The 24,271-nt window shown below is 43.1% G+C and overlaps 1 protein-coding gene across 14 annotated transcripts in view; it reads right to left on the bottom strand.

The window, feature by feature from the left end:
• The window catches only part of ERC2 (ELKS/RAB6-interacting/CAST family member 2), a 984,330-nt gene that overhangs the window by 84,592 nt on the left and 875,467 nt on the right, over positions 1–24,271 (bottom strand). Inside the window, exon 21 of one of the 14 annotated variants that reach the window (XR_013449531.1) lies at positions 12,854–13,071. The exons of 12 other annotated variants lie outside the window; for them this stretch is intronic. The gene's annotated coding sequence lies outside the window, so the exon portion shown is untranslated. The remainder of the gene's footprint in view (positions 1–12,853; positions 13,072–24,271) is intronic. One more of the 14 variants, XR_013449532.1, reaches the window with a different exon arrangement.

The following is a 24,271-nucleotide window of genomic DNA, read 5'->3' as shown; positions in this document are numbered from 1 at the left end:
GGGATGATATTGTGCTTGTTAAAATGCACATCAGAATAGTAGTCCCTCACATTTGCATAGAATGATGGGGTGTTTGGAGATCTTTTATATCTTTGTCCATTAACCTAGTCAAATAAATTCTACAAGCCCTTACCGTATGGCAGGTGCTAGATAACATGCTGGCTTTGCAATGGCAGGCAAGAGTTGCCTGACATCCTGTGCTACAGCAGGGCACAAGAACAGGTTAACCAGCTAGACCTGGGACTACACTCCACGACCTTGACTCCTGATCCTGTGTTCCTTCCATTTGACTACCTGTCACACTAATGCCGGGTGGGATGAGACATTACATCTTTGCAATCTTCCTCATCTTGGGGAAAATCAGTCCATCAGTTCATTTCTATGTGATAACATCTGCAAGTAGGGCTGGGCATGGGCAGAGGCAGAGGGAAGGTCCCACGGTGGGGAATGGGGGCCCTGAGGGCCACCTGTGGGATTCTAGGGTGCTTTTGGTACACAGAAGATCCTAGGGACAGAAACCAGGGTGAGAATAGTATGGGAAGATCCAGAAACACAAACCTCCTCCCCTCCACAGGGCTCCTCGGCAAGTCTTTTAATCATCACAGGTTGACTTCCTGTCCATTTCAGACAGTGGTTCTTTTAAAACTCTCTCCACAGCTCTCTATGCCTGCAAACATCTCTGACTCTCTTCAGAGACCTTACCTCCTTTTAAGAGAAAGCCAACACCATTCAACGTAAGTCTCACAGGTTATACTTTTTCTCTCCTAATGCTATCCTTTGAGTGCTCACTGAAGATGTGGCAGGTGGTTTTATGGGCCAATGAACTCTTGTTCCTACCTCTCCCATTTTGTAGGACCAAATACCTGAATCCTCCTGCATTTGTATCTTCACACTCAGCTTCCTCTGGCTCCCTCCTCTTGGTCTACAAATAGGCCTGATTCTCTCCTACCTAAAAAGAAAAAAAAAAAAGGTCTTTCTATTGTACAACCTCTTCTTTCTTCAATTTCTATGGTCTCCACCTCCTCATCTCCCAGATATTCCTTTACTTCTCTTCTTTCAACATCCCAGTGATTTTGTGTCCAGTGTCAATACTGAACTTCCAGTGCCAAAAGAAATGGTCTTGCCCAGACTTCTTCATCCTCACCGTTTCCCTTATATTAAAAAATACTGACCTTGTCCTTCAACCTGGAACTGTCCCCCTTCTCTGCTTCTGTGACACTACACTCAGATTCTGTTCCAACCGCACTACACGCCCTTCTTTTTCTCCTGCACTGCCTTCTCTGAGTTCCACACTCATGTATCCAAATGACCACAGAAAGACAAGTTGGCAAAGAGATGACCAAGATATGTTCAAGGAGACCAAAGAAGAACTCTAAAACATCTGATGTCACAGAAGCCAAGGAAGGAACAAGAAAGGAAATGGATACCAACAGAATCAAATGACTCAGAGTAACATTTCTTGGCTTTTTCTAAGACAAATCCAGGTCTGAAAACAGATTTGCATGAATGAACTGGGCTTTTGCGGCTTGCTGTCTATAGTAGAATTTTATTCAGAAAGGACCTCCTCGTGACTGGAAGTGCCCAAGTAGAAGATGGGGGATTGTGGGTCAGTTAGTACTAGATAATTCTACCTTTTCTCAGATTCTTTTATTCTGTGATACCTTCTCTCATATTTTTCAAGGGACTTCTAACATCCAGTTATCAACACCACCACGGTCATCATCATCATCTCCACCATCATCAATGTCCTTACCACAACCACCACCACCGCCACCATCATCTTTATTACTATTCTCCCCACCACCATTAGCATCACCATTATCAGATGGGACTGAATGGTCCCTTATGATGTACCAAGTTTTGCGCTGAGGACTTCACATATATTCTCTTATTTAATGATCATATCAACTCTGAAAAATCAGTTATTATTTCAGTTTTATAGAGGAGAAATCCAAAGCTCAGAAAGACTCAGTAACTCATCCATGATCACACAGTATGTCCTAGGAGGAGAATTTAAATGCTAATCTGTCTGATTCATGCCAGGCTGCCTCTCTTGAAATGTGAAAGAAGACAAACCTGCCAGTGACATATTCAACAAGCTAATGCAGAAGAGGGAGTTCTTTAAAAAAACATAACATAATAATAAAAAAAAAAAGCAAGAAACTTTGCCATAAGTTGCAAACATGTTGATTCCAGGGAAGTTAACATTCTCAGGCCCTGGTCATAGTAAGACAAGTCTGTCTTTCAACACACACATTTTCCAGCTTGTTAAATTGAGAAGACTCTACATTTGTTCATGGAGTTTGGCATTTTCTGCAAAAAATGTTGAAAATCTAATGCAATGATCAGAAGATAAAAAGCTCTCTCTTTTCTTATTTGCTTAGAAGGACCCGACAGTTTAAAATGTTTTCTCTACCAATATACATGAGAGAGTTTATTAATCCAAAATCAAGGTATCTGTTTAAATGCAGAGCAAAGGATTGAGGTCAAAAAGACATAGATACAACTTCCTTATCTTTAACAGGATACATTGAAACTAAATAGTGGTTTAATAGCATCTTTCCAACATTTTGTCTCCTAATGGGCTTTGCAGGATTATTTTACATTGCAATTTTTCCTGTCCAATACCAAAGTTCTTCAAAGATTCTATTCCCAATCCCTTACCCTTTTGGGAGATGGCAGGAGAAGGAGAGGGGGAGGTGAAAAAGCCCTCTTGCAAATCCTTTTCCAAAAATCTTTGGCTGAACAAAGACTTTCCCATTTAAGAGCAGGTGACAGTAAGATCTCTCCCATAGGCAGCACATTAAGACTCTCTGCAGAAGTAAACAAATCCGTTATGATGAAAGCCGGACATTCCTCAGGACCAGGATCTAATGAAAATGTCAGTGTTTTATGCAGTTTAAAAACTGACAATTCAACAGTTTTACAGGAGCTATTTAATGTTTATCATCACTTACAAGAGCTCAAATGCAGACAAGGAGAAGGGCAACAGAAGAAACCAAGTAACTCCTTGCTTAGAAGCTGCTATGTTACCCATAACCCATGAGGGTTTTACAGTTTGTCAAGTACCAGAACCTTCAGGCCCTAGGGCACAGGTCTTGGCAAAGGTAAGCTGGAAATCCACACTCTAAGATATAATCATCACAGTGACCATGCTCTGCACTTTCATTTACACCCTTCCCCATTAACAACTCAGCCACTGAGGAGTCAGGATACCAAAGAAAGTTGTTAAACCAACACAAGGCAATGCATTAAGAATCTCTGAATGTTTGCCAAATTCGGCTTTAGATACTATACAAACCACTAAGAGAAGAGAAATAGAATATGTAACTTCAAAACCAGTAGAGGGGAACATAAAAAGAAATAAAGAAAGCACACTCAATTCAAACAGGGAAGTAAGGGAGAGAAAAGGAAGAAGAAGAAGAAGAAAACACCACCTATGATAACAGAACATACAAAATAAGAAGACAAAGCTAAGTCAGGTAGATTAGTCACAATAAATATAAATAGCTTAAATTCACCCACCAATGGCAAAGACCCCAGATTTAAAAAAAAAAAAAATCCAGCTTTATGTTGCTTATAAAATGGACCAGTGACACACAAAAGCTGAAAATAAAAGGATAGAAAAAGCATACATTTGCACAAATTAACCAAAAGGACATTGCATGAGCAATATTATCAGACAACATAGTAAGTAAGAGCATTAATAGTGATAAAGGGGGTTATTAATGATAACAAGAACAACCCATCAGGAAGTTATAACAGTAGATAAAGAAATTTAATACACTTAAGGTCATAGTCTAGGGACGCCTGGGTGGCTCAGTCGGTTAAGTGTCTGCCTTCGGCTCAGGTCATGATCCCAGGGTCCTGGGATCAAGTCCTGCATCGGGGTCCTTGCTCAGCAGGGAGCCTGCTTCTCCCTCTGCCTGCCACTCCCCCTGCTTGTGCGCTCTCTCTCTCGCTCTATCTCTGGCAAATAAATAAATAAAATCTTTAAAAAAAGAATCATAGCCTAGCAATAGATAAAACAAAAACTGATAGAATTACTAAGAGAAATGACGAAATCCATAATCATCATGAGTACCTGAATGCTTATCTCTCAGAAACTGAGCAGCTAAATAGCTAAAACATTAATAGAGGTACACAAGATTTCAGTTACATAATTTATAAGCTTCATCTAAAAAACATAGAAAGAATATGAACTCAAAGAGAGAATATACATTCTTTTCAAATATACATGGAATGTTTACATAAAATTGAGCATGTGCTTGGCCATTAAAAAATCTCAACAAATCCCAAGAAGTGATATCACATGCTTGACATCTGAACTTCTCTGTTGGAAGAATATTGAAATTGTATAACCTTACACATCAAGGCTATTTTACCCAATTCTTTGCGTAGAAATTTTTTCTCATTTTCCAAGGCCTTTCTTGCTTTCACCTCCTCAGAGAAGCCTTCTCTGATTACTTTAGCTAGAGTAGTGCCTTCCATCCCCTGTCATTCTATTATATTGCTCTACTGTATTTTCTTCGTGCAATTAACTGGTCTTTGAAATCACCTTATTTGTTTGTTTACTGGTTTACTGTCTCTCCCCACCCCACCCCTCCAACTAAAATGGACTGCATTTGCAATCTCTTGCTTCTGGAATGGGGCCTGATACCTAGTAGGCACTCAATAAACATAGGCTGGGGTCAGTGTGTCTTGGCAGCCTGCAGTACTCATAGTCTCTCATAGAGTACAGATCTCTTCCCTAGAACAGATCACATTACGTTAGAATTATTTGTATGACTGTCTCGGTAAGAGGTAGTGAGCTTGTCATCATATCTGTGTACATAATTGATGCCAAATAAATGGTTGTTGAATAAACTATGACCTCCCTTGTGTGCCAGAAGAAGTTTGAAACCTTGAGAAGCCAAGTGACCTGTTTAAAGCCACATATTGTGCCTGATTCTTGACTGTGAGCATCACCCTGGTCCCCTCAAGTGACCTCTGTATCACACACTATCATGTGTTGAGGCTGCCAATGAGGACAAAGGAGACAACTTGGAAATACCTTTTTCAATGAACTTGGAGTTTCTGTTACTATTACACAGACACTAACCTTTGCCAATTCTATTACAGTTGACTCAAATCATTTCTTATAATAACTACATATCTCTACAAGGACTGGATTTTCCAATTTAACAAGGGATAGAGATTAAAATAATAGCTTGTTGACTCAAAATCAGCAGTGTGGCTGTATTATCAGCCAGGCAGTTAAAGAAGGAGGAAATACTGTGTGACCTTGAACATGTCATTTAGTGGATCTAAGCCTCAATTTCCATATCTATGAAATGGTCATAACATCATTACTTAAATCATAGGTTGCTCTGAAGACTAAATTAATTCAACAAAGCACTGAATATCTAGTGTGTGTCCCAGTGTGCTTAATAAATGTTGTGAAGGTTTCAGACCCTTGCATAGTCACCTGGATTACTTTGCAATAGTGGTTTGAGAGTTTTGCTCAAGAAACGGTTTTTGATAATCTGCCTTTTGGAGTTCTTCCAGAGATGTAACACTTTTATAGAATGGGTCTTAAGGTTCTTTTGAATCTGATTAAATCCATTCCTTGTTGTGAGAGCTGAGCTAGAAAAATCCTGGCCAATGCCACATGTATTGGTTGAATGGCCTTTTTACTGAAGATTTCAGGAAGATGAGGCTGCTAGAGGGGCAGCCAAGGTGACGGCGTTGATTAACAAAGGGGTATATTGTCTGGCACATTCTTCTCTGACCTAATTCTCCCCCTGCCTCAGAAGGAACTACTCTAGAATGGAAAATTTCCACCATGAACATCTGCTTGCCAGATCTGCTACAACACTGTAGGCGCTGGTAAAGCCATCAGACATTAAGGATTTTCCCTTGGACTCGGAGCTACTTGACCAAGGGCACAACCAAACTTCAAATTTATCCTGGAAGATAGGAACAGCATAATTTAGATGAGCATTCCTTTTAAAAATAAAAAAAAAAAATTTTACATAGCCCTCCACCTGAGTAATTTTATTCCTCTTATTTTTTGATTCAGAAAAACACCTGGTGACAAAAAGCTACTAGGAATTCAGTAAATCTGTAAGTGAACTACCTTAGAAGTCACAATAGTCTCTATACGTATGTCAGAAATTGTCGCTTGTGTATTTATGAAGCATTCTATTCTGGTCCAGGGTTGCTTGTGTGTATGTGCTGGGAGGAGCAGTGGAGGGATGAGGCCTCCCAAGGGGAGACCATAGCTCACTGATGTGAAATGTAGAATTTGTTCCCTTTAAACCAGGGTTTTTAAACCTCAGCACTATTGATATTTTGGCCTGGAAAATTCTTTGTTGTTGAGGCTGTTCTGTGCATTGTGGGATGTCTAGCATGGTCCCCAGCCTCCACCCACTAGATACCAATAGCGCCCTTCTTACACATAACCTGAGTTATGATACCAAAAATTTTTCTAGACATTGCCAAATGTCCCCTGGGGGGTAAAAGTGCCCCTAACTGGAAACCACTGCTTTCAACTTTCTCCACGTTCTAGCTCTTTCTAATGAAAGTTGCTTGTTGAGGCAAGTTCTACTGTAGAGGAAGAAAACTGAATACAGGGTAAGCAAGTTTTGTTGGAATACTCACACTTAATAGGTACGAGATTTGGTTAGGTTGAAGATAATGATGATTTTATCTAATTATTTATTTTGTACCTCAGAGTCAATCTTGCAAGTGGAGTCTTGGAGATAAAAAGAGCCCTGGACTGGAAGAAACCGGAGTTCTCTTCCCACTTCCAGCAGGAGCCAGCTCTGTGACCTTTGGCAAATCGCATCCTCCTCTGGGTCTCAGTATCCCCGTAAGTCTAACACCTCATATGGGGCACTGAGGCAGAGGGCCATAGCTAGGATGGAAAATGGAAGGGGATTCTACCACCTACCACCCACTAAGAATGCAATAATGGACTCACAGTTGACATCAGAAGCAGCCAAGACCTGAATCACCATTGCAGAAAATACCATCAGTGAAACAAAGCATAAACTTGCCAGGTTATCCCAGAATTTAGAGATGTAACCTAGCAGGGACAAGATGAGGGACATAGGCCTTAGAGAGTGAAGAACCTGAGGCTAGCAGATGTTCCAGAAGAAAAGGCTAAAACTAAGAAAAGAAGCAATACATGTATGCAGATGTAGCAGGCTAAAAGCGCTTAGTAAACACCAGGAATATATAAAGGAAGCAAATACTAGACATAGGTTAGCAAAATTACTGGCTTGTCTGCCTAAAGAAAAAACAATCCACAAGCATCTCGTAAGAAAATAACAGGCTGCCTTTAAGAAACACACATTGGGCCTGCCTCTGGAACCACTAGACAGAGCGGGACCTCCCACGCGTATGCATAAGACAAGGCAAGCATTTGTGTCTACCATCTTCCCCACCCAAGTCCCAATTTTTGTTGATATATCTGGGATTTCAAACTAAAACATTTTTGTTTTTGGCGTTATATCCCTTTTCTTTTAAGAGCCACTTTGGACACATGTGCTCTTGCTTTGAATCCATGTTTATGACAGTGGTTTGTGATGCTCAAGACTAATTCGGGAAGGGGATAGGGGCTCCAAAGGGTGCTGGTGAGAGCAGAACACCTGTCAAGAGAGCAGGTGGGCTGTGCATAGGTCATGCTGTGGGCTCTCCGAAGCTGTCTGGGTGGACCTGGTCCCAAAGCCCCACCCAGCCCAGAGCAAATGAGCCAGAATCCCTGAGGTGGGACCTGGGAGTGCCCACTGCTTTGACGAGAAGCTCAGGTTGGCTGGTGATTCACTGACATTTGACCTGACAGGCTCTGCCACATGGCAGCTGGACAGGTGGGCATCACTCATGTTGCTGCCCACCATAAGGCCCTCTTCTGCATGTCCTAATCAGGGTTGCACACTGTGCTGACAGGAACCAGGGAGGTGACATGAAGGAGGGATGCGAGCCTGGTGTAAGCAAGATATCAGTGACCAGTAAACTAGAGAGGGCAGACTGGGATGGGGGGGATTGCTGGACCCATCTGTGGGAATATGGCCTCGGGTAGCCAGATCATCTGATTTTTTCCCCCAAATCCAGAACACTGGATTATATGTGATATTTGCAGGTTTTGGGGGGACCATGTGTGGGCCAGCCCAACTGCCACCGGGGCAGAATTGACTTATAGGCTCTGTTTGGGACCCCAGCCTCAAATTTTTCAGGTCTTCAGAAATGGTTCCATCTTTCAATCAAAGAAAACGTCTGCGTCCTCAGAAACAGGCTAGGCCTTTTTCAGTAAGTAGAAACTCAGATGCTCTGAATAACTGTCTTCATCAATTTGTTAATTTTTTTAAAAGCCACTCAGACCACCCTGAAGTTTAACTGCTCTCTGTCATTTCATGCTCCCAGGCTTTGTGCAGACGACCAGGGAGCTGTCCTGAGGCACTCTAAAAGTCAGAGCTCATGCCGTGAGCTCCCTCCTATGGGAGAGTCCTGCCTGAAGGGCCCCAGACGCGCTCAAAGCCTGGTACCAGGCACTGTCACTCCCAGATGACAGGAGAGGGATGAACAGCTGCAAAATTCAGCGGGACAAGAACACCAAAGGATTCAGAAGGCAGAGTTGGCTTTGTACTCCCTCTGTAATAACCGGTATTCGACTGTGAGCTTCCCGTGCACGGGGTATCGTGTTCCGGCCACACAGTTAAACCGGAAGGCCTCAATAGCTGCTTTTGGGTGGGTGAACAAATAAATGAATGAATCAGGTATCGCTTTTATTTCATACTCCTCAAACCAAGCTTCAGTATTGCAAGGTATCTGGATTTGCAGAATCTCTTCTCTCATTTGTCAACTATTTCTGAGTGCCAGATCCGTGCAAAGTCAGCATGTTGACCACGTGTGTGTGTGTGGAGACACACACACACACACACACACATCCCCCAACAAAACAGACAGAAAACCTGCCCTCAAACTGATTGAAATGTCTCCCTAAAAGCCACACAAGAATCTTCCAGGGTATTATAAATGTCCCCTACAGGCGGCTTTGCTCTCAAAGAGGAGACCAGCAGAGGCTGCCCACAAAAGGAGGGGGTCTCAGAGAGACCCTGGAAGGGTTGGAGGGCAGGTGCTGGTGTCAGGCTTAGGCACAGTGGTGTGAGTACTGTTAGTGCACACTTGGAGATCTGTCTCTCCTCCTTTCGGGAGGAAGAGCTCCTGCCCTGGGCTCACTCTGCAGACAGTCTTTGGGTGTTCTCACCCATGTGATTGCTCAGAACATTCTCTGCTGTGTCAGCCTCTGTGGGCAGGATCCCGGCTAGTATGGGAGGTGGTGCTAGCTCCCCAGGCACATGCCCCTAACCCCCCCCCCACCTCATGCCACCAACCTAGACACCTACCCAAATAAACACCTGGTCATCCTTTGCTTCTCAGCTTCAAACTCATGTCCAAAGGGAAGGCCTCTCTGCTAACCCAAGAGGGAACCTGCTTCCCTGTTCTCTGCTCTCTTCGCTCTCTTGTCCTGCAGAGCAACTTTCAAAGTGTGAAAACACACCTTTATTTGACTCGTTATTTGCCGAAGTCTCCTGGCCTCCAGGCCAAGGGCTCCTGGAGGGCAGGGACAAGCTGTGTCTGTCTTGTTCACACGTGCATTTTCAGCGACCTGGGGCAGCCTAGTTTTGTCTTCTAATAGTAAGGGCTTTCTGGTGAGTTGGAGTACTTATGTGGTGTGGAGACTTTCCTCCGTTCCCTGGGAGGACTCCACAAGCCAGGGGAGGCTATAAGGCTGCCAGGAGCCCTTCCCACCTCCCACGCTCCTTGATGACTCCTTCAATTCCACCTTTCCCTCTGTTGAAGAGCTCAAATGAGAGGCCTTGTAAAAAACAGATAATGCACCAAGCCAGAGATGCTACACTTATCCTATAGTCTGTTACTACAAAAGAGTTGTGGGTAGTCAAAACAAAATCAAGACAAAAAGCAAAACCAAAAAATAATTGCCCTAGTTCCTCACTCTAAGAGTCCCAAATCTTTAAGAACCCCTTGCCTCAAATTCAAATAAGTTTTTTTAAACAAATCATATTTAAAATACATCTTTCCCTGGGCACCTGGGTGGCTCAGTCGTTAAGCGTCTGCCTTTGGCTCAGGTCATGATCCCGGGGTCCTGGGATCGAGCCCCGCATCGGGCTCCCTGCTCCATGGGAAGCCTGCTTCTCCATCTCCCACTCCCCCTGCTTGTGTTCCCTCTCTCGCTGTCTCTCTCTGTCAAATAAATAAATGAATAAAATATTAAAAAAATAAATAAAATAAAATATATCTTTCCCCTTTCTCATGATAAAGAGAATCCTAAGAAGCACTATTTTTCACATTCAATAAAAATCCAAACTGCTGCTTTGTTCCCAAATCACATGGTACATTTACTTACCCCAAAGATCAAAACTGGCGTTCGCAGATAACTTTTTACAAAGACAAAACCTAATGAACGTGGTCACCATCTTTCCTAAAAGTGAAGCCAGCAAGATTCATGCATGGGCTCCAGAATGTTCTGGTGCCACACGGATGATTTCGCACTCAGCACCTTGAACCTCCAGCCATGTCTCTTCAGTTCTCAGTGGTTGGCTATGCCCGCTGGGCCAACTCTCAGAGAGAGAAATCAATCCAAATACATAACACTAAGACCAAAGTAAACTACATTTAATGTTTCCTTAATGATTCAGCAACTCCTTTCAGACTTGGTTACACTATAAGATGAGGCTGCTAATATTATCACATGAATATATTATCACACTGATACATACAAATATCAATATATTAATATATTAGCCAAGAGGGACATTGGTTTAGAAATACTGTATCATATGAAACTTCAGTGACCAAGCCTATTACCAAGCCTTTGCAATTTTCTCTTTTCCTTCCCCTTCCTCTACCTTCCTGCTGACATCACCCTCAGCAGGTGTGTTTGAGGATTAGAAGGAGGGCCAGTGTGGTGTGGCAGGGCACCAGGGGAGGGAGGGAATGGCACCGGATGAGGCTGGGCAGGTAGGCTGGGGATGGTGCATGCCAGGCCTTGCAGGCCTTAGCCAAGCATTTAGATTTATTTCAAGCACAAAGGGAACTGCCTGGAGGCACTTAGGAAGTAAGTGTATGATGTAATTTACAGTTTATAAAGATCATTCTGCCAAACTGTCTGATGAATTTATGCGTTGTGCCCAAAATGGATCACGAGCTCCTGGCTGACAGGACGATAGGTATCCTCCTATTAATGACCTCACCTCACATACTCACAGAAGTTTTAAACCAAAAGTTCTTAAACTTTTGTGTGCAGCAGAATCACCAGGAAGTGCATTCAAACCCAGCTTGCTGGACCCCACCTGCAGAGCTTCTGATTCAGTAGGGCTGGGTGGGGCCTGAGAATCTGCATTTCTAGCAAGTTCCCAGGTGATAGATACTGGAAGGCAGGTCCTGGCAGGGCCCTTAGAGAGCCAGTGCTTAAATCTGTGTGCTGAATAAATCAGTCAGTGAAGGGCCATGAAAATATTTTTTCAAACAAAGCAATAGAAACAATTAGTGGTTTGAGTCTGACCTAAAATGGCAACCATTTATTCTAATTTGTCTTTTTCTGTTCTTAAACTGTTCCCCTTCACCACGTTATGCAATGATAACCAGAGAACTAAGCCCTGCATGCAGAAGTATTCTGAAAGGACATAAATCATTGTGATTAGACTAGATGAGACACTTCAGAGACCACATCACCAAGTTTAGTTACAAATCAAATGTCATTCAAAAAAAATAATTTTTTTTAATAAAAGTATGTGACCTATTTGTGTAGGCAGTAATTATCTGCCTCAATCCAGAAAGGATATTAGGTGGCAAGACATCCGTTGGTGCTATTCCAAAACTGAAAATTAAACGGAACTTTTTCTTGGAATTCAGGCATAAAGCTCACCATGGCCCATCCCTATCTGATCCCAAGCACGCAACACTGGCGAACACACCTACTATAAGAAGAGGTTGTTCAAACTCTCTTTCTTGAAGGAAACCCCAAAGATCCTAATTGAGGTGCTTATTATGCCAAAGCAGAAATGTAACTGAAGAATAAAAACTAAATAGAGCCCCAGAACCAACCGAGAGAGAATATGCTTTAGACTTAGGGGAGAGTGCATAGACCACTATGGAAGAAGCACCCGGGGCTCTGAGGATTTACTTTTCCTGCCACATGTGAGGCCAGGGTTTCCACATGCAAATGTCCATTCATCCAGAAATTGTTATGATGGCCCAACCAACAACAGGCAGCCAAACTTAGGGGGTTTAGGTACTTAGTAGGAAGCCCTTTTGCCCGAGGCCTACAAGGTCAGAGGTTCAGGTTCTGCCTAGGGAAAAAGCTGGTTAGACAGACCCCAGGGCTGTGTAAGGCTATACTTAAACGCTGAGGGGTGGTCTCAATGCCAGCTCATTTCTTTGGTAGTTATTCAGGATCTCATGGTCTAAGAGGATGGGGGGCGGGTGGGATTAAAACATCAAAAGCCAGAGAATCAAAACAAGAAAGGCTGTTGAAAATCACAGACCTTGAAAAGCAAATAATAAATAGTCATGAAACAGGAACCAATGAATGAACCGTACTCTCTGTCCACATAGCAAGACACAAACAACATGAGGCCAGTATGAGCATTTACATCATGTGGATGATGAGCCTGGATTCTTGTTCTAAGCTGGGGTAATCGTGGAAGAGTCTGGATGTGACTTCAATACAAAAACAGCAACTGTACGTGCTAGCAAAAAATAAAGTATGTGTGAGCCCCCAAATCCAAGATCATTGTGCAGGTTTCTCGTTGAAACCCAGCTCCCTGTGGTGTTTGCAGGTACCCACCTCCAAAAGGGTAAAAGGAAACATTGGACCTGCTCTGGTGTTAAACTGCCACCGGATCCTCCCCGCTGTCTCCCTCCTCCTCTTCTTCTTTACAGACAGGTAAAGTTGGATCTCTTGAAGGAACTGGGGGCTCCCACTCTAGGCAAAGGTTGGACAGGTGATCAATGTACAGCATGAGATTTGACTGTGCTTCCGTGCCTCCGACAGAGCTGGATCATCTGGGGCAATGACAATTGTAAGCAACAAGAAAGCGGTATTAACAGCAAGGGTAGGGAAGCCCAGGCATCACACACCACAGTTCCCTAGGACACTCAGCAGCCATTCCTCTCCTCATTCAGTCATTCTGAACACACTCATCAAGCACTGTGCCAGGCTCTGGGGATGTAGCAGTGACAAATATCAACACAAGCCCTGCCCTCATGGAGCTTATGGGTTTTCAGGACAATGAGACAAGCAATTAAAGGACAGTGGACAAAGGAAACTAGAGGGTATCAGGAACCATAAAGCAAAGGCAGGCAAACCAGACTGGGGTGGGGGGTGGTCATGGAAGGCTTCCTGGAAGAAGTGACATTTAACACTGAACCTAGTGGACCCATGGAGTTAGCCAGACAAGACTATGGTGTGTCAACATGTGCAAGATTCTAAGATGAGAAAGCATGGCTGATCTGAGGGGCTGTTCTCATCACAAGGTGCTCCCCCAAACCCCACAATGCAATCATGTTTTGACCTCTTCTGGTGGGATGTCAGGAAAGAACCTAGAAAATAGTTTTTTTATAAGAAGATAGAAAAAAAAAAAGAAACCAATAATGCAGAGTTGAAGTGCTATAGAATAGACCCAACTGCAGCTATCCGTTCTCTGCACACTAGCATCACAGGTAAATGAGATGCCATACTTAGGACGGTCAAAACAAGATGCTGGACTGAAATCTGGCATCACCACAGTGGGAGCCCCAAGGCTTCTTCCCTTCCCTCGGGCTCTCTCATTTTGCCCTTTCCTTTCCTCCAAGTTCCTGGGAAATCTCAGAGGGAACACTTTGCTCCTCTTACCCTTGCTACTGTGATGTCAAAAAGGCTGCCGTAGAAATGATCCCTCCCACTTGCCTAATGCAACTAAGGAAAACCGGATAGCGTCTGAAGCCAGTCTTGCCAGGCGGCTCCATGCAGGAAAACAAAACAAAATAAACAAACAAACAAAAAAACCTGTGAAAGCCCCAGTATCTTGAGTGTTGCCCAGCATTCTAGCTGCCTTTGCATTATGAAAGAGACCATTGTAGGGGATGGTTTAAGACGTGGCAATAAGCACGTGGTCATTTTACCAAAATGCACAGTCCAAAGTAGCTTTCCTTTATATTTTCATATTAGCATATAATTCAAATCCTGCAAACAACATCTCTGATTGAACACGAAAAGAATAAAGCCGTCACTTCTAAAAAGCAGAGCAAGCAGCTATTTTAGAGACAAAGAAAGGATGTCTTTTTAATCTATGACAACACAAATTTGTTTAGGTTTTCCCTCCACTAAGTAAGTAAGCAATTAGGTTTTTTCCAATAAAAATATCCCTGTGCATGTGCAAACACCAGAGGCAATCATATAATTACCCTGCCCAATCACATTCAATTGCTGACAGTTGAGTTCCCACTGCTCATTAACTTCAGATCGCAATGAGGTCTTTACGGAAGCCCTTTCCCGTCTCTTTACAAAGGTTCCTATGATGCTGTGAGCAGCCCCAGCACTACCTCATTGCAAGATAATCATCCCAAAATGGCCAGGGCCAAGGCCAGCCTACTCTGACTTCCCTCTGAAAAAATAAAAAGAGAAATTTGAAGAAACACTGGCTTGAACACCCTTGCTTCATTTGGGGATCTCACTTCTAAATATAATAGTAACCTTTCACCCCCACACTTTAAGTGCCATAATTATATAATTAAAACCAATTATGTCATTTAACAGAGAGACTTTTTCAAGATCCACAGCAAGCCAATTACCTCAATCATTGACCTCAGAAGATTTCCCACACTGACCTGTAACAATGAGGATTGGGATAAATTTAGACACTGGCTTCTGAAGGCTGGCATAGACTAGCTGGGTGGGTTGTAGCTGGTCTCCTAGACTCTAGAAGCTGAAATGAATCCATTTGAATCTAATGCCACCACCACTACTTGTCTGCACAACCTTTCCAATACCCCAAGGTTGATTTTTCACAACCACCCTAATGGTATTGTTACTTCCATGCTGTGGATGAGATAAAGGAGGCAGGGAGAGTGATGGAATTATCTCAAGTGATACAGCTAACTCATGACAAAGGGCATGGGCAGGGCAAGGACCTGAGGCTTCCACCCCAGAATCCAAAGCCTCTTCGTAGCAAGTAGTGTGTGTCTGTGTGTGTGTGTGTGTGTGTGTGTGTTTACTCTCCTTGACATCCATCCCTCCTATTTTGATTATCTTACCCCAATTTCCCTTTGATGCAACACATCTACCCACTTCCAGCTCACACGCATCACAGCAGGCTCAGCTCTAGCTCAGGAGTGTGCTAGAACCTTGGCCCCAGCCAGTCGAATGCCCCAGCCACTTCATTGGCTCAGGGATGAGCATGTGACCCAATAAAAGCCAGAGAGACACACGAGGCTTTGCCAAGGATCTTGGGAGAGAGACTCACTCTTTCTAACTGGGCTTGCGTATGGGAGGAGGTACCGTCTGGCAGTGGGGCAGCCATCTAGCTACCACTGAAGCAGTGAGGGAGAAGGGAGCCAAGAGATGCAGAGAGAGAAACTGGGTCCAGGAAACATCCCTGGAATCCCTTCAGGCTGAGAATAGTGGCATTTGTAACATGGGGTAGTTCAATAGCACATTAGAGAAAATATGAAGAACGCCACCACCTACAGCTTGGGTAGACTTGATTACAAGGATGGAATTAATTGACCGTGGCTCTGAGCAGCAGTTCTGCCTCCTGCTCACAACACAGTTAAATGCCTCCTATTTTTGAGTTATTTAAAGAACATACCATTTTATGGGCAGGAGGAAGCACTTTAATCTGCAAAATGATTTTTATCACAAACTAAACATCCTTGTAACTTTTTGGTCCTCTGCTTTGGTCTGAGTTGTCTCTCCTTGGAGCTGAGACAGCTGTTGGAGCTGAGAAGACCTGCCTTGACCTTGCACTTTGCCCTGCTCAGTGGTACCCTTGTGCTCTCTAATTCCTGGATCTGTGTGGGATGTAAGAACTCAGGACACTGGCACTCATGAAAACGGAGCATTTTTTTCTTTCCTTTTTTCCCCTCTTTTCCCAGGCCTTGAGGAAAAAGAAAAAAAGACCCAGAATTCCTCTAATGCAGGATTTTCTACTTTCGTATCATTGAAATTTGGGGACAGATCATCCTTTGTCGTTGGGACTGCTTTATGCATTATAGGATATGCAGCAGAGTCCTCTCGCCTGTACCCGCTAGATGCTACTAGATGCTAGCAGCACCTCTCTCCCCAAATTGGGACAACCAGAAATGTCTCTTGACATTGTCAAACACCTAGGGGTCTGGGCCAAGATTACCTCCATCTGAGAACCACTGCATTCATAGAACATTTGAGGTATTTATTGGATTTTCCTCACAGCATCTTTGAAAATATAATTCCTTGTAGTATCATGATGTCTTCTACTTAAAGTGTGAGGAATGAGGGAACCATGCACTCCTCGAACTTTCTAAGAGCCTGTAAAATATCGGCTGAGGAGAGCTGACTAAACAAAAAGACCAAAGATAGCAGTACCCCCTTGCTATCAGGGCCATGAAGCCACAGGAGACTCACTGACCCATTACGGACCAAGGTAGGGAAGACTGTATCAAATAGAAATTATATTACCTAAAGACCAGAAAGAGGAAAAGGATGTGGGGGAGAAAATTAGAAATGAAGAATAGGCATCTATAGGATGAGTTCCAAAGTAGGTATCTGGCTTCTCATTCCCACAGGAAAAAAAAAAAAAAAAATGAAATCTGAAGATTGTTGCTGGGTTTCCTGGATTCAGGCTCAGCTAAAAAGGTGGAAGAGGCTGGGCTCAAACAGAAATGATCCCCCAACAAAGGCCTAAAACTCACTCTGCAGAGAAAAAGCCCCAAATGGTAAAGCCTTACTTCTTTGGACAAAAGTGGGCAAAGACATTTAAAATAAGAAAAATTGATGGATTCATAGAATATTTTTTAAAGGAAAGGCATTCATTGGCTTTCTTTGAAATGCCAGCAGTAACTAAGAATGGACTGGCAGAGGTCCTTCCTTCAGGATTGATTTGGAATGAAAAGGTTAGATAAAAGTTATTTAATTAGCATATGCACTGTTAAGCCTTGAAGAAGGGCTTTGAATTTGTCCTCTCACTGAGCTAACTGGTTGTATCTTCATACAGGCAGCTAGTGGAGGACAGCCCGACTCCATGGTAGTAGGGTTCCAATGAGGTTTTGCTTTGAGGCACAGACTTCTGTGAACCTTAAAGTACTGACTTCTGTTACAGAATCAGGTTGGTTTATGTGTGATGACTGGCCTTTGATGGGGCTTTGTTGGGGAAAATATTTGGATTCTAGCAATTTCTCTCACTGGAAGTTCTAATGCCTTGGGGGATGGAGAAGTGTATCAGAGGAGTTCAGAGTATGAGATCTGGGACACCTCTGCTTCCTCAGTTCCCAGGCAGGCTCCCCCTCCAGCTCTCACCATGCTCCAGCTGTCCCACTCTTCTGGCCCCTCATTCTCCAATTGCCCTCCACTTCTCTCCTGCAACCAGTGAAATCTGATGGCTAGGGGCGCCTGGGTGGCTCAGATGGTTAAGCGTCTGCCTTCAGCTCAGGTCATGATCCCAGGGTCCTGGGATCGAGCCCTACATCGGGCTCCCTGCTTGGCGGGAAGCCTGCTTCTCCCCCCTCCCTCGACTCCCCCTGCTTGTGTTCCCTCTCTCGCTGTGTCTCTCTCTGTCAAATAAATAAATAAAATCTTAAAAAAAAAAAAAAAAAAGAAAGAAAGAAATCTGATGGCTAGGGTGTTACCATGTCTCAAATGGAGAAAGAACAAGAATAAAGGAGTCCTCAGGGGCCTTGGCCCTCCTCCCCTTGTGCCTTTAGGCTTATTGTTTTTTGTTTTGATAAAGAGGTAGAATAAACAATAATAGAAAAAATAGAAGGACTTGTTTGGAGGTTCTAGCAGAAGTCCACAGGGACTCTTATGAGCTATATAAAGAACTATCCTCTATAGAATTTAGTAATTAAATCTTCAGGAGCTAGTCCTCAACTCTTGATACATAAAGAGTGAATTTCTCAGGGCACACTCTTCATGTGGATAAGTATCCCCACCCCAGCCCCTCTCTACTGAAATCATTCATCTCGGCCTACCTGTGTTTCTCAGAATACCTGAGTATGTCAACAGAGATAAAGGAGAAGAGTAGCCCACTTGCAATTCTAGCTGGCATTAAAACCAAAGGATGAGTCTTGTGTGTCTTGATGGAAGTGCTTCCTGACTGAGTTTACACACTGGCATGTGAGCATTTTGTTTGTACCAAAGACTTTTAGTCAAGGTGAAAACATAGGTACGCTTGAGCAGGCATGTGCCCTGTTTCCTAAAAAAATGAAAACCAAGGCTCTACATACACTCTAAGACAAGTTCTGCCTTCCCCATGTCCTTCTCAGCATGAAGTATGAAGCAGGTCACAACAGGTCACCTTCATAGTCAATGACTGAACAAGACTTCCAAGAGCAGCAAGTACTTGTTTTAGCAAGGGAAGAACCTTACTCCAAAGGTCAAGAAAAGGATCTTAACAGTGTGCAGCATCCAGGTTAAGATAGGAATTGAGCCTCAGTAGATCTAGAAATTTTATACAAAATTTGATCGAGGTGCTTTCATGCTTTATTCGGAGGAGTAGATTTATGGTTTTTATCATATTCTTATACTAGTTTGAAACTCAGGATGAAAAGTTAAACAACAATTGTTATAAAGCCCTCTATTATTTTTTTTTAAACAGTTTTCTGAGGTGTAATTGACATACTATCAAGTTCATCCATTTTCAGTGTCAAGTTCAACGATTTTGCTTAAATGTGTTGAGTTGGGCAACCATCACCACAAACCAGTTTTAGAACATTTCCATCACTGCAGAGAGATCCTGCGCTTGTTTATAGTGGATTTCCTTTAATTTCTGCAACAAAAGTTCTGGAGTTGAAAGAAGGCTCTTTGCTTATCTGCAGAGCTGATCCATTTTTCTCCTTTCTCAGGAGTTCTTCTAAAGCATAAGTTGTTGTTTCTCTGAAATTCAAATATAACTAGGTATGCTGTATTTCTACTTGTGAAACCTGACAACCCTAATCCAGGATCAAAGCAGAAATAAGCAAGTGAATCATTGTTCATACCTAGAAATAAATGTACTTTTCTAGAGCATTGTAAATAAAGATGCATTATTTTATTAACTTTGAGCCTCAGTTAGAATCCAGGCTGAAAACTAAGGCTACAGAAACACGCTAACGAATTCAGGCCCCAACTGCTGTTTCACAAGCAAGCCTGGAACCTCAAGCATCTATATGGTTTATATGCTACATTTGCCAAGAAAGCTTAAGAAAGTGAATGTAATTGTTAATCTTGCAACTCACAATCAGAAATGTGCCTGTTAGGGGCACAGATGATAAGGAAATCATTCTTAATCCTTTTGAGGCTCACAAACCCCTTTGAGAGAATCTGGTAGAAGTTACGGCCTTCTCCATAGAAACATGCATGTATCCACATTCACACCGTTTTGCAATCGGAAGGGGCGGACAGAGTGGGTTCACAGATTCTCTGACAATGCTCGTGGACCTTTCAAGGGCACAAGAATGCCAGAATGGCATGGGCAAGTTGACTAAAGCCATCCTGAAGTGTTTGTTATGCCTTGCTTTTCTTTTCCTCCCACTTGTATAGGAAGGGAAGAAGTTGGGGTGATGATAAATGAACTGGTTAGGGCAAGAGGACATAGCCAGGCTGCTCTCAGACATCAGTGGCGAGAATTGTAGCAACTCCCTGAACTCCATCAACTCGAGGTTCATTGTCAGTAAAATGGACAGACTGGCCTGTTTTCATGTTATGTCCCACAGATCAAACTGACAGGTATCTGAGAAGGGCACTCTTAGATCCTAGAGCACTGCACAAGATTTTGGTATTTAAAAAATGTTTTAAAACCACTGGACTATAGGGGCGCCCAGGGGCTCAGTTGGTTAAGCGTCTAACTCTTGGTTTTGGCTAGGTCATGATCTCGCAGTCATGCGATCAAGCCCCATGCCAGGCTCTGCGTTGAGTGTGGAGTCTGCTTGAGATTCTCTACCTCCCTCTCCCTCTGTCCCAACCCTGCTGCATGTGCATGCTCTCTTTTTCTCTCAGAAAAACAAAAACAAAACCCAAACCAAACAAACAAGAAAAGCCACTGGACTATATGGTCATCAAAATTATCAAGGTTCCAAGTCATCTGATATCTGATTCTAGAACCTACAGAGTAGAGGTCAGGAGACAGTTAAGAAGATTGGGAATTCTTTTTCTTTGAGTCCAAGGGAAAAAGGCAGTTGGCAGGTTTAGGAGAGAAAGACATCCAGCCTCAGTTCTGCAACATGTCTCTCCTCCTTTGTGCTTCTCTCCCTTCCTTCACATGGAAAACTCAGAAATTGCCCAGATTTCCTTTGGTAAAATAAAAGAAATTATCTTTTTCCCAATTACATGAACTTAATTGAATTAATTTTTCTTTGGGTAACAAAGATAGCCACAATCTATCATTACATAATGTCACTAACTATAATTGGAGCTCAAATGGATAAAGGACATGTGTGGTTTAGAGACAGTATCTTTTTTGTGCCTTAGAGCACCTACAAAATATTATCACCCCCATTTTTCAAAAGAGAAAACTGAGGGGAAAAAAGTTAGGTGTCTTACACAATTCACCCAGCTAGCCAACAACAAAAAGAGATTTCAAGTCTCAACGCCTACACGCGTGGCCACTTTACTATGTTAAAAGATTAATTATATAACCTATGACTTAAAAAAAAATACAGACTTTACTCATTTATTTTCTCTCACACACAATCTACCACTTTAAGGAAGCTTATTATCATGCCCACTGATATGAACCATAAAACCGTTTTGAATGTTTATTTCATACTTACTGACATCTACTAAGCAGATCTACCATGTGCGTACTTATCATCTCAAAGGAAAATACATTATTTAGTTTTTGCGTTTTATCTTATACATTCTTGGTCCCTGAAACAGCACAAGAAATGTGTACCCTCTGCTCTTATTTGTTGTCATAAGATACTAGCAGCATGCTGGGAAGTAATGTTCCACACTTTGTGTTAAGACTTTTCTTTTTTAAACAGAGCTTGTGTAAATCACAGACAAAGTTGACAAATTTCACGGCTTAGTCATGGCTAGCATATCAGATTTCATGGTTTGACAGAGATTAACAAGAAAATCATATTAGAGTTACAACTATTAGTAGATTCTCAGATATTTGGTAAAGAAACTCCAAGCTCTCCAAACTGCAGTGCCCACCGCACGCCAGTGCCATCCCTCATCCTGCGGCTGCAGAGCTCCCAGGGCTCCAGGGGTCCACCAAGTCGCCTCCTGGCTACCGCAGGGGTGAGCTGGTGCCTAATGGGCTCCAGGGAAAGGGCCCGCAGCATGGAATAAGGCAAGGTTCAGCCTTTATGACCCAATTCATAAGAGTGGAGGGAGAAAAAAACATACCGTGTTTGTACATAACACAGGCATCCCACCCCAGCATCGCACGCACTAAGGAGAGGAATGAATGATCATAGTTGTTGAAACTAAGATATTTTACGTAAGAATTAAGTTTTCACATCTTGATGAGGAGGCCATTCAGCAGAGGCCTTGTTAAAAGTGGTGGCATGAAAGCAGAGACTTCAAAAAGCTTGCTGCCTGAGGGCTCTGCATATCCTCTTTCTTTCGGGTAAGAGCCCGACTGGCTCGTCAACTTTGCATAAAAGACAGCCAATTTGTCAGCCATTTGCTTTAATTCTCTTTCCTAGTCTTCCTAACGATAAACTCCATACACCTTCTGGTCTTCAATATCACGTAGCTGACTGGAGGATGGAAATTCACTCGAGTCTCAGTCCGGTTTCCTTCCCAGGCGATCCTCCTGGGTCTTATAGGATGTCCTTAATCAGAACCACATTACTCGGCTAGAGGAAGTCCTTGCACAGATGCTGGCAAGACACTAGGGCAAATTAGTTTCAGAACACGGAAGGTCAGATTGGGAATAAAAGCTGCAGTCATCTATTGTGTTTTCTTTAGTTGAGAAAATGAAGGCAGGGTGCCTGAGTCGTAAGAAACAAAGATTTGGATAAGCAGTAGCCACTTAGGAAAGGAGTTCCCTGGCCTGCTGAGCACAATAGTCAGTTGTGGGAAGGCAAAGTCCTCAAACATTCCAGGTATTCTGGACAGAAGCGAGGATTTTCTCATTATCTCCACATAGGTTTTTGTATTTCAGGAGCACCCTAGATTGGTAAAATAACACAAACTAAGGTATTACAGGTTTGGTCAAGAAGTAACTGCCAATAAGTGTGTGTGTGCATGTATGTATATACATATCTGTACGTATTACACATATTATATGTCTTAGATGAATGAAGCATATTTTAATAATAATCATAACAGTTGCCATTTATTGTGCTCTTAGCGACAGGTACTATGCTAAGCACTCTCCACGAATTATTTCATTTACTCTCTCAACAAATTAGCATGGTAGGGACTATCTTTGTCCCTAATTTACAGATTTAAAACAAAACAAAACAAAACTGAGCTCAGAGGGGATTCCAGCCACAAGGTTAGTCACAGAGCCCTAAGTTTGTCCCAGCGGTGCCTGACTCCTGAGCCTGTGTTTTTAACCACCTCGGTATGGTCAGCCCTGCAAATTCTCATCACTTCCATTGAGATGAGTGCCCAAGCTGACTCTGAAAAAAATACAAATTTCCTGGGGAGCAGGGATGGGGGCCATATTACTTCACTAGCACATGAGTGTGAAAGAGTTCTGCCTGCAAGGCTCGGGGCAGATGGAGGGGAGGGGTGTGAGAAGAGGGAGAAGTTGTTGCAGAAGCCTGAGACCTGGCTTCTCCAAGATTTCACCCAGGACCAGCCTGCCCGGGGAGATGCAGAAAACCAGAAGGACCAGGAGGCTTAGTGGAAATCTGTCCCTCATCCAATTTCAAACCAGTAGCCTTCCCTTGTCATGAACGGGCTTGCCCTAGAGATTTGGGGCAAGAAGCATTTCTAGTGTGCTTCTACCTTAACTAACACCGCGGGGGCAGCTAACAATTACAAAAGGAATGAACTTTTTCATCAAACGCCCTTCCATAAAACCATTTCCCAGGAAATGTAACACAGCATGGAGCTTGGCCACTGCAATTTTCCACCAACAATGAACATCGTGGGGCACAGGTACTATATTTAAACGATTTTCCTCCAGCTTTTTGGCAAGTCTCTCTCTCAAGGAGACTTAGTTGGGTCGAGGTCTCATTCCCCTCCGGCCAGCAGGATCGGAATGTTTAATACGACCCTGTCTCTTCAACACCCATGTGTAAAACGCCAATAAACAAGCCGGCAAAGACTTGCAGGTCTAATTGCCTTTTAACTCCGCCAGGATGATAAACTCCCAGAGCAAGGAAGGAAAGACTCCCAGGGATTTAACAAGTTTATCTGCCTGCCACTTGAACATTTTCTGTCTGCCTACACTTCAGTGAATTCACCAATAAAAGGATAAAAGGGCCCCGAACCTCAGACCTCTCAATGGCCAAGAAGCTCCAGATTCAAAACGTATGCCAGCAAAAATCAACCGGTTAACTGAATTTTGTTTTATGTGTTTGTAAGATCTGGAGCAAGGAAAGTGGGACCACTTGCTCATTTCTTGCACCGGCCACTTCCCTTTTATTGACCGAGGCCTACAAATCTTCACCTACAACAAAGAAAACTGACCTCACAAGGAAACTGGGAAAGGCAACTCTCTCAGAAACTTCGTACATTCAAGTTAAAGGACCGTCCCACAGGGGAAAAGCCAGATGAGCGTCATTCTGGTCACTTCCACAAGCACATTCTTCATCTCTCCCTCCTTGCACTGACTTTCAAGTTTAGCATTTTAGCTGTTTTGCTGGGTTTGCACCCTATCACCCAGAAGAAAAATTCTGAGAACTCAGTACCAATTAGAGTTAAACTGGAAAAGCAAAGTAAAACAAAACCAAAAGACTGGAGGTGTACTACAGCCAGGTGGTGCCATTCAAGACATAAAAGTACGGTGAGGGGCGCCTGGCTGGCTCAGTTGGTGGAGCGGGTGACTCTTGATCTTGGGGTTGTGAGTTTGAGCCCCACATTGGGTGGAGACATTACTTAAAATCTTTAAAAAAAATAAAAGTAGGGTGAATGGACATAGACTCT

This window comes from Halichoerus grypus, chromosome 1 (genome assembly GCF_964656455.1).
Source record: "Halichoerus grypus chromosome 1, mHalGry1.hap1.1, whole genome shotgun sequence".
NCBI classification, from domain to species: Eukaryota; Metazoa; Chordata; class Mammalia; order Carnivora; family Phocidae; genus Halichoerus; species Halichoerus grypus.
Note: the sequence above shows the minus strand (reverse complement) of the source record. Positions and strands in the feature narration are given on the sequence as shown.